The sequence below is a fragment of the Schistocerca piceifrons genome, chromosome 1 (genome assembly GCF_021461385.2).
Source record: "Schistocerca piceifrons isolate TAMUIC-IGC-003096 chromosome 1, iqSchPice1.1, whole genome shotgun sequence".
NCBI classification, from domain to species: domain Eukaryota; kingdom Metazoa; phylum Arthropoda; class Insecta; order Orthoptera; family Acrididae; genus Schistocerca; species Schistocerca piceifrons.
The window spans coordinates 826,476,025-826,484,774 of NC_060138.1; positions in this window are offsets into that span (position 1 = coordinate 826,476,025).

The following is an 8,750-nucleotide window of genomic DNA, read 5'->3' on the forward strand; positions in this document are numbered from 1 at the left end:
GCCTGATTTCCTTATCCTGAAGTTTCTTCACTCTTATCCTCCTACATATGGACCTGACCTCCTGCACTTTCGGCCTCGCAATCCCAATTTCACTGCAGATTAAATAATGATCAGTGTCATCAAAGAATCCCCTGAATACACGTGTGTCCCTCACAGCCTTCCTGAATTCCTGATCTGTTGTTATATAGTCAATGACAGATCTGGTTCCCCTGCTTTCCCAAGTACACCGGTGAATGTTCTTATGTTTAAAAAAGGAGTTTGTGATTACTAAGCCCATACTGGCACAGAAATCCAAGAGTTGCTGCCCATTCCTGTTGGCCTCCATATCCGCTCCAAATTTACCCATAACCTTTTCATACCCTTCTGTTCGATTTCCAATCCTGGCGTTAAAATCATCCATGAGCAGAACACTGTCCTTGTCCTTTACTCTAACAACTACATCACTGAGTGCCTCATATTTGAACAGTCCCTTCACAATGCGAATATACTGACACAATCCTAATTTTTTTGCTAGACACTGTCAAATCTATCCACATCAGTCGTTCGTTTACATACCTTATTGCAACTACGCTGGGTTCCATTTCTTTCCTGATGTAAAGCCCTACACCCCATTGTGCTATTCCTGCTTTGACTCCTGACAAGTAGACCTTGTATTCTCCAACTTCTTCTTCTTTCTCACCCCTTACCCGAATGTCACTAACAGCTAAAACGTCCAGCCCCATCTTACTTGCAGCCTCTGCCAGCTCTACCTTCTTCCAAGAGTAGCCCCCATTGATATTAATAGCTCCCCATCTCACTACCATTTGTTTGCCAAGTCGTATCTTAGGAGTCCCTGGTTTGTCAGTTAGAGGTGGGACTCCGTCGCCTACAAAGGTCCGAGTCATTTTGCTCTGATTGTTGCCAGCATCATATTTAAAGTACCAGGGAAGCAGGTTGCTAGCCTTACTTGCCCCGAGTCCCATTGGGTTTTACCCCTAACGGCTGAGGGACTAACCGGTGGATTTGGTAGTCTTTGCCGTATGAGCACAAAGGTGACCACGACTCAGAATATCTCCGAGATGCCCAGCCTTATTCCAAAGTAACTGGTATCCCGACAGTCGGGACCACTTATTTGGCCACTCATACGTTGCCCGTGGTTCATGAACTAGGACATGACTACAGGTACCCACACCATGCACCACAGCCTCTACTGCACGTATATATAAATGTTCAGTATCGGGAATTCTTTATCCTGATTTCTTCAATGCATGAAGAAAGCATTGTCAGAATGCTTAAACGGCTACTACAAGGTAACACTGGGTTTTCTAACATGTGCTCCCTGCCGCCGTTGGATAAGCAGCTGCAGCAGCAAGTCGTATACCCCTAGCTTACCTATTTGTTACATAGTTTAATTCTTAATTTCTTTGCGTGTTTTTGGGTACTTGCATTGTTTAATTCATAAATTTCGGGCGTATTATAGTACACTCCTGGAAATTGAAATAAGAACACCGTGAATTCATTGTCCCAGGAAGGGGAAACTTTATTGACACATTCCTGGGGTCAGATACATCACATGATCACACTGACAGAACCACAGGCACATAGACACAGGCAACAGACCATGCACAATGTCGGCACTAGTACAGTGTATATCCACCTTTCGCAGCAATGCAGGCTGCTATTCTCCCATGGAGACGATCGTAGAGATGCTGGATGTAGTCCTGTGGAACGGCTTGCCATGCCATTTCCACCTGGCGCCTCAGTTGGACCAGCGTTCGTGCTGGACGTGCAGACCGCGTGAGACGACGCTTCATCCAGTCCCAAACATGCTCAATGGGGGACAGATCCGGAGATCTTGCTGGCCAGGGTAGTTGACTTACACCTTCTAGAGCACGTAGGGTGGCACGGGATACATGCGGACGTGCATTGTCCTGTTGGAACAGCAAGTTCCCTTGCCGGTCTAGGAATGGTAGAACGATGGGTTCGATGACGGTTTGGATGTACCGTGCACTATTCAGTGTCCCCTCGACGATCACCAGTGGTGTACGGCCAGTGTAGGAGATCGCTCCCCACACCATGATGCCGGGTGTTGGCCCTGTGTGCCTCGGTCGTATGCAGTCCTGATTGTGGCGCTCACCTGCACGGCGCCAAACACGCATACGACCATCATTGGCACCAAGGCAGAAGCGACTCTCATCGCTGAAGACGACACGTCTCCATTCGTCCCTCCATTCACGCCTGTCGCGACACCACTGGAGGCGGGCTGCACGATGTTGTGGCGTGAGCGGAAGACGGCCTAACGGTGTGCGGGACCGTAGCCCAGCTTCATGGAGACGGTTGCGAATGGCCCTCGCCGATACCCCAGGAGCAACAGTGTCCCTAATTTGCTGGGAAGTGGCGGTGCGGTCCCCTACGGCACTGCGTAGGATCCTACGGTCTTGGCGTGCATCCGTGCGTCGCTGCGGTCCGGTCCCAGGTCGACGGGCACGTGCACCTTCCGCCGACCACTGGCGACAGCATCGATGTACTGTGGAGACCTCACGCCCCACGTGTTGAGCAATTCGGCGGTACGTCCACCCGGCCTCCCGCATGCCCACTATACGCCCTCGCTCAAAGTCCGTCAGCTGCACATACGGTTCACGTCCACGCTGTCGCGGCATGCTACCAGTGTTAAAGACTGCGATGGAGCTCCGTATGCCACGGCAAACTGGCTGACACTGACGGCGGCGGTGCACAAATGCTGCGCAGCTAGCGCCATTCGACGGCCAACACCGCGGTTCCTGGAGTGTCCGCTGTGCCGTGCGTGTGATCATTGCTTGTACAGCCCTCTCGCAGTGTCCGGAGCAAGTATGGTGGGTCTGACACACCGGTGTCAATGTGTTCTTTTTTCAATTTCCAGGAGTGTATTTGAGAGTTGTAGCATCGCGCTTTAGTGTTTACTTCGTAGATTCTTACTTAAATTGCGTGTGAGTTTCGTATAGGAGGTGTAATTTCGAGTTTTAGTTACTGTAATCGTAAATTCAGGCAGATTGTAGCGCAGTCGTTAGGCATTTGTACAGGTTAGTTAATACATTCTTTGCGTGTTTCCCTTGCGTTATCTAGGCACTGACTCGTGTTTCAGTAGCTGTGTTCAACATCGATTAGAATGGACAGGACTGTGATTGCTGTGTTCCGATGAGGGCTGAGTTGGTATCCCTTCGCTCACAGCTGCAAGCGGCGCTGACTTCGGTCGCGCAGCTTGAGGCTGTTGCCAATGGGCACCACTGTAGGGAGCCAGACTTGGGTATCACGGGGATATCAACCTCGTCCCGTCTGTCCCCAGATCGGTCTGCCGCTGTGGTTGCCCCGGTTGCTGCCCGCAGTGGGGCTGAGCCCTCGCCTGTGGTTGATTGGGAGGTCGTTCCAAGGCGTGGCAGGCAGCGAAAGACCTCCCCGGAGGCTGATCAGAAAGCCTCCCCGGTGCGTCTGACAAACAGGTTTCAGGCACTGTCTCTGGCTGAGCCAGATGCAGCTGCCTGCCCTGTTTCAGAGGATGATTCTCAGTCTTCAAGGTCTGGGCAATCACAGAGGGTGGGCTTATTGGTAGTTGGGATCTCCAATGATAGGCGCGTAATGGGGCCCTTAGGGATTGGCGGCTAAGGAGGGAAAGAAATCCAGTGTGCACTCCGTGTGCATTCCGGGTGGAGTCATTCCTGATGTGGAAGGGGTCCTTCCGAGTGCCATGAAGAGCACAGGGTGCAGCCAGCTGCAGGTGGTGGCACATGTCGGCACTAATGACTTGTGTCGCTTTGGATCTGAGTAAGTTCTCTCTGGATTCCAGCGGCTATCTGATTTGGTGAAGGCTGCCGGTCTTGCTTACGAGATGAAGGCAGAGCTCGCCATCTGCAGCATCGTTGACAGAGCCGACTGCGGACCTTTGGTGCAGAGCCGGGTGGAGGGTCTGAATCAGAGCCTCAGACGGTTTTGCGACTGTGTTGGCTGCAGATTCCTTGACTTGCGCCATGGGGTGGTGGGGTTTCGGGTTCCGCTGAATAGGTCAGGAGTTCACTACACTCAACTGGCGGCTACACGGGTAGCGGAGGCTGTGTGGCGTGGACTGGGCGGTTTTTTTTTTAGGTTAGAAGGCCTCGGGAAAGTACGGGATGGGCTGCAATCTCAAAGGGTGCATGGCAAATACAGGACGTGCTTGAATCAAGGAACAGTCGGAATTGTAGTTGTAAATTGTTGTAGTTGTGCTGGAAAAGTCCCTGAGCTTCAAGCGCTAATAGAAAGCACGGAAGCTGGAATCGTTATAGGCACAGAAAGCTGGCTAAAGCCTGAAATAAGTTCTGCAGAAATTTTTACGATGTCTCAGACGGTGTTCAGGAAAGATAGATTAGACAGAATTGGTGGTGGAGTGTTTGTGTCTGTCAGTAGTGGTTTATCTTGTAGTGAAGTCGATGTAGATACTCCGTGCGAATTGGTATTGGTGGAGGTTATACTTAACAGCCGAACTAAGTTAATAATTGGCTCCTTCTACCTACCCCCAGACTCCGATGATATAGTTGTGGAACAGTTCAGAGAAAATTTGAGTCTCGTAACAAATAAATACCCCACTCATACGGTTATAGCTGGTGGGGACTTCAACCTTCCCTCGATATGTTGGCAAAAATACTTGTTCAAAACCGGTGGTGGGCAGAAAACATCTTCCGAGATTGTCCTAAATGCTTTCTCCGAAAATTATTTCGAGCAGTTAGTCCACGAAACCAAGCGAATTGTAAATGGTTGCGAAAACACACTTGACCTCTTAGCCACAAACAATCCAGAGCTGATAGAGAGCATCATGACTGATACAGGGATTAGTGATCACAAGGTCGTTGTAGCTAGGCTCAATACCGTTTCGTCCAAATCCACCAGAAACAAACGCAAAATAATTTTATTTAAAAAAGCGGATAAAGTGTCACTAGAAGCCCTCCAGGAGACAATCTCCATTACTTCTGAACTGACTATGCAAATGTAGACGAGATGTGGCTCAAATTCAAAGACATAGTAGCAACAGCAATTGAGAGATTCATACCTCATAAATTTGTAAGAGATGGAACTGATCCCCCATGGTACACAAAACAGGTCCGAACGCTGTTGCAGAGGCAACGGAAAAGCATGCGAAGTTCAGAAGAACGCGAAATCCCGAAGATTGGCTAAAATTTACAGACGCGCGAAATTTGGCACGGACTTCAATGCAAGATGCCTTTATTAGGTTCCACAACGAAACATTGTCTCGAAATTTGGTAGAAAATCCGAAGAAATTCTGGTCGTATGTAAAGTACACAAGCGGCAAGACGCAGTCAATACCTTCGCTGCGCAGTGCCGATGGTACTATTACCGACGACTGTGCCGCTAAAGCGGAGTTATTGAACGTAGTTTTCCGAAATTCCTTCACCAGGGAAGATGAATGGAATATTCCAGAATTTGAAACACGAACAGCTGCTAGGATGAGTTACTTAGAAGTAGATACCTTAGGGGTTGCGAAGCAACTCAAATCGCTTGATACGGGCAAGTCTTCAGGTCCAGATTGTATACCGATTAGGTTCCTTTCAGATTACGCTGATACAATAGCTCCCTACTTAGCACTCATATACAACCGCTCGCTTACCGATAGATCTGTACCTACAGATTGGAAAATTGCGCAGGTCGCACCAGTGTTTAAGAAGGGTAGTAGGAGTAATCCATCTAACTACAGACCTATATCGTTGACGTCGGTTTGCAGTAGGGTTTTGGAGCATATACTGTATTCAAACATTATGAATCACCTCGAAGGGAACGATCTATTGATACGTAATCAGCATGGTTTCAGAAAACATCGTTCTTGTGCAACGCAGCTAGCTCTTTATTCGCACGAAGTAATGGCCGTTATCGACAGGGGATCTCAAGTTGATTCCGTATTTCTAGATTTCCGGAAAGCTTTGGACACCGTTCCTCACAAGCGACTTCTAGTCAAGCTGAGGCCTATGGGGTATCGTCTCAGTTGTGCGACTGGATTCGTGATTTCCTGTCAGGAAGATCGCAGTTCGTAGTAATAGACGACAAATCATCGAGTAAAACTGAAGTGATATTAGGTGTTCCCCAGGGAAGCGTCCTGGGGCCTCTGCTGTTCCTGATTTATATAAATGACCTGGGTGACAATCTGAGCAGTTCTCTTAGGTTGTTCGCAGATGACGCTGTAATTTACCGTCTAGTAAGGTCATCCGAAGACCAGTATCAGTTGCAAAGCGATTTAGAAAAGATTGCTGTATGGTGTGGCAGGTGGCAGTTGACGCTAAATAACGAGAAGTGTGAGGTGATCCACATGAGTTCCAAAAGAAATCCGTTGGAATTCGATTACTCGATAAATAGTACAATTCTCAAGGCTGTCAAGTCAACTAAGTACCTGGGTGTTAAAATTACGAACAACTTCAGTTGGAAAGAACACATAGATAATATTATGGGAAAGGCGCGCCAAAGGTTGCGTTTCATTGGCAAGACACTTAGAAGATGCAACAAGTCCACTAAAGAGACAGCTTACACTACACTCGTTCGTCCTCTGTTAGAATATTGCTGCGCGGTGTGGGATCCTTACCAGGTGGGATTGACGGAGGACATCGAAAGGGTGCAAAAAAGGGCAGCTCGTTTTGTATTATCACGTAATAGGGGAGAGAGTGTGGCAGATATGATACGCGAGTTGGGATGGAAGTCATTAAAGCAAAGACGCTTTTCGTCGCGGCGAGATCTATTTACGAAATTTCAGTCACCAACTTTCTCTTCCGAATGCGCAAATATTTTGTTGAGCCCAACCTACATAGGTAGGAATGATCATCAAACTACAATAAGAGAAATCAGAGCTCGAACAGAAAGGTTTAGGTGTTCGTTTTTCCCGCGCGCTGTTCGGGGGTGGAATGGTAGGGAGATAGTATGATTGTGGTTCGATGAACCCTCTGCCAAGCACTTAAATGTGAATTGCAGAGTAATCATGTAGATGTAGATGTAGAAGTGTTAAATGAAGTAAATAACAAGTCGCCACTGAATTCGAATTTAGCACTAAGGTGATTTATCGTTAGTTGACCTAAATGTTTTGAACTGGTTGGTTGTTACAAGGCGAACGTTAATAAAACCGACAAACTGCATGGACGGATTCCTGACTGGGAATGGAAGAAAAACGGTTCTATGAACGTGTGTCCGGAAATGCATCGTTGCCACGGTGGATGGTGCTGACGGATTACAGTTCCTCTGGCCACGTGCCGTTATGGATGTGTGTGACGTCCTAAGGTTAGTTAGGTTTAAGTAGTTCTAAGTTCTAGGAGCTGATGACCTGAGATGTTAAGTCCCATAGTGCTCAGAGCCATTTGAACCATTTGAACCAAAACAAGGAACCTCACATACATCAACCACATCACACAACGTTTCAAGCGCTTTTTGAGCCTTTGTATGATCATGGGTCCTTTCAGGCAGAGAAAAGTGTTGGGAGGCGGCGGACTATGCGTACACCATATTTGGAGGATCGGGTTCTATCCTGCCTCTCGACCGTTTCCGTCTGATTGGCCGTAAACAAACATCTTCTGCGCTTGGTCCCGACTTGAATACCGGGCAGTGCTGCTGCTTAAAAAGTACGCTGCGTCAACCACACAACCATAAAATTCAACGAACACACGGTACGCGGCCAGAGGAACTGTCATTGGTCAGCGTCATTTACCGAAATGTATGTCAAATACTGAGGTCTGTGGTCCTTTGGTGCTATAAAAAAAGATACCCTTTTAAGTCACTGCAATCCTACAAACGGCCATTATGCCAAAAAATTTGATGCAGGAAAACTCGCTCATTAAAACTTATAGGGTACTTCCCGTTATCGTAGAATCATGAAATCTGGCAAGAACCAAGGTTTCAAAGAGCATGTACAAATAAATCAGAGAATTACTCATCTTTGGGTTTAAGCTCTTTTGTCCGAGTTTGTGTTACCAGGTATATGTTTTTGGATGGGGTCCGCCTTTAGCAAAACACAATTTTGTTTTTTTATTGCAAATATGTTTCACTACAGTTGTAGCATCATCTGTGGGCTTTTATTTTATGGCTGTTCAACATAAAGAATTTCCTTTACTGTTTTTATGCATGTAAATATTAGTTTTTAAAATCGTAATAACGGGTATTTGAAGAGACACATAAAATTATGAATTCATACCATTTCCTGATGTATTATGGTTTTACAGCGACCCTTTTTTTCACAGTAAACCACACCATGTGGTAAAAAGGTATGAATTAATAATTTTATGTGTTTCTTCAAAAATATGTAATTACGATTTTAAAAACTAATATTTACATGTATACAAACAGTACAGAAAATTCTTTATGTTTAACAGCCATTAAATAAAAGCCCACTGATGATGTTGCAACTTCAGTGAACCATGTTTGGAATAAAAAACAAAACAGTGTTTTGCTAAAGACAGACCCCATCCAGAAACATATGTAAAATCAGAGAATTGTTAATTTGTAATTGTATCAGACGAAAAAATTCTTTGTTGAAATTAAAAGAGTCTCGAAAGTCTTGGAATCCCTGGGACCGTTATGTCGCCAGTATCAATGTCAATTCAAGATAAAAATCGTCGAGGTTCTCCATTGCCGAAATGGATGAACTGTCTACAAAAGTGGTTAAGGATGTACCGAACCCGCAGTATGCGAGTACTGCTCGGACCTGGCCAGTTTTTACTTTTAGAACAACGTGGTTTCCACCACCGGCGAAGCAGCTGGCTTACTAGTAACAAATA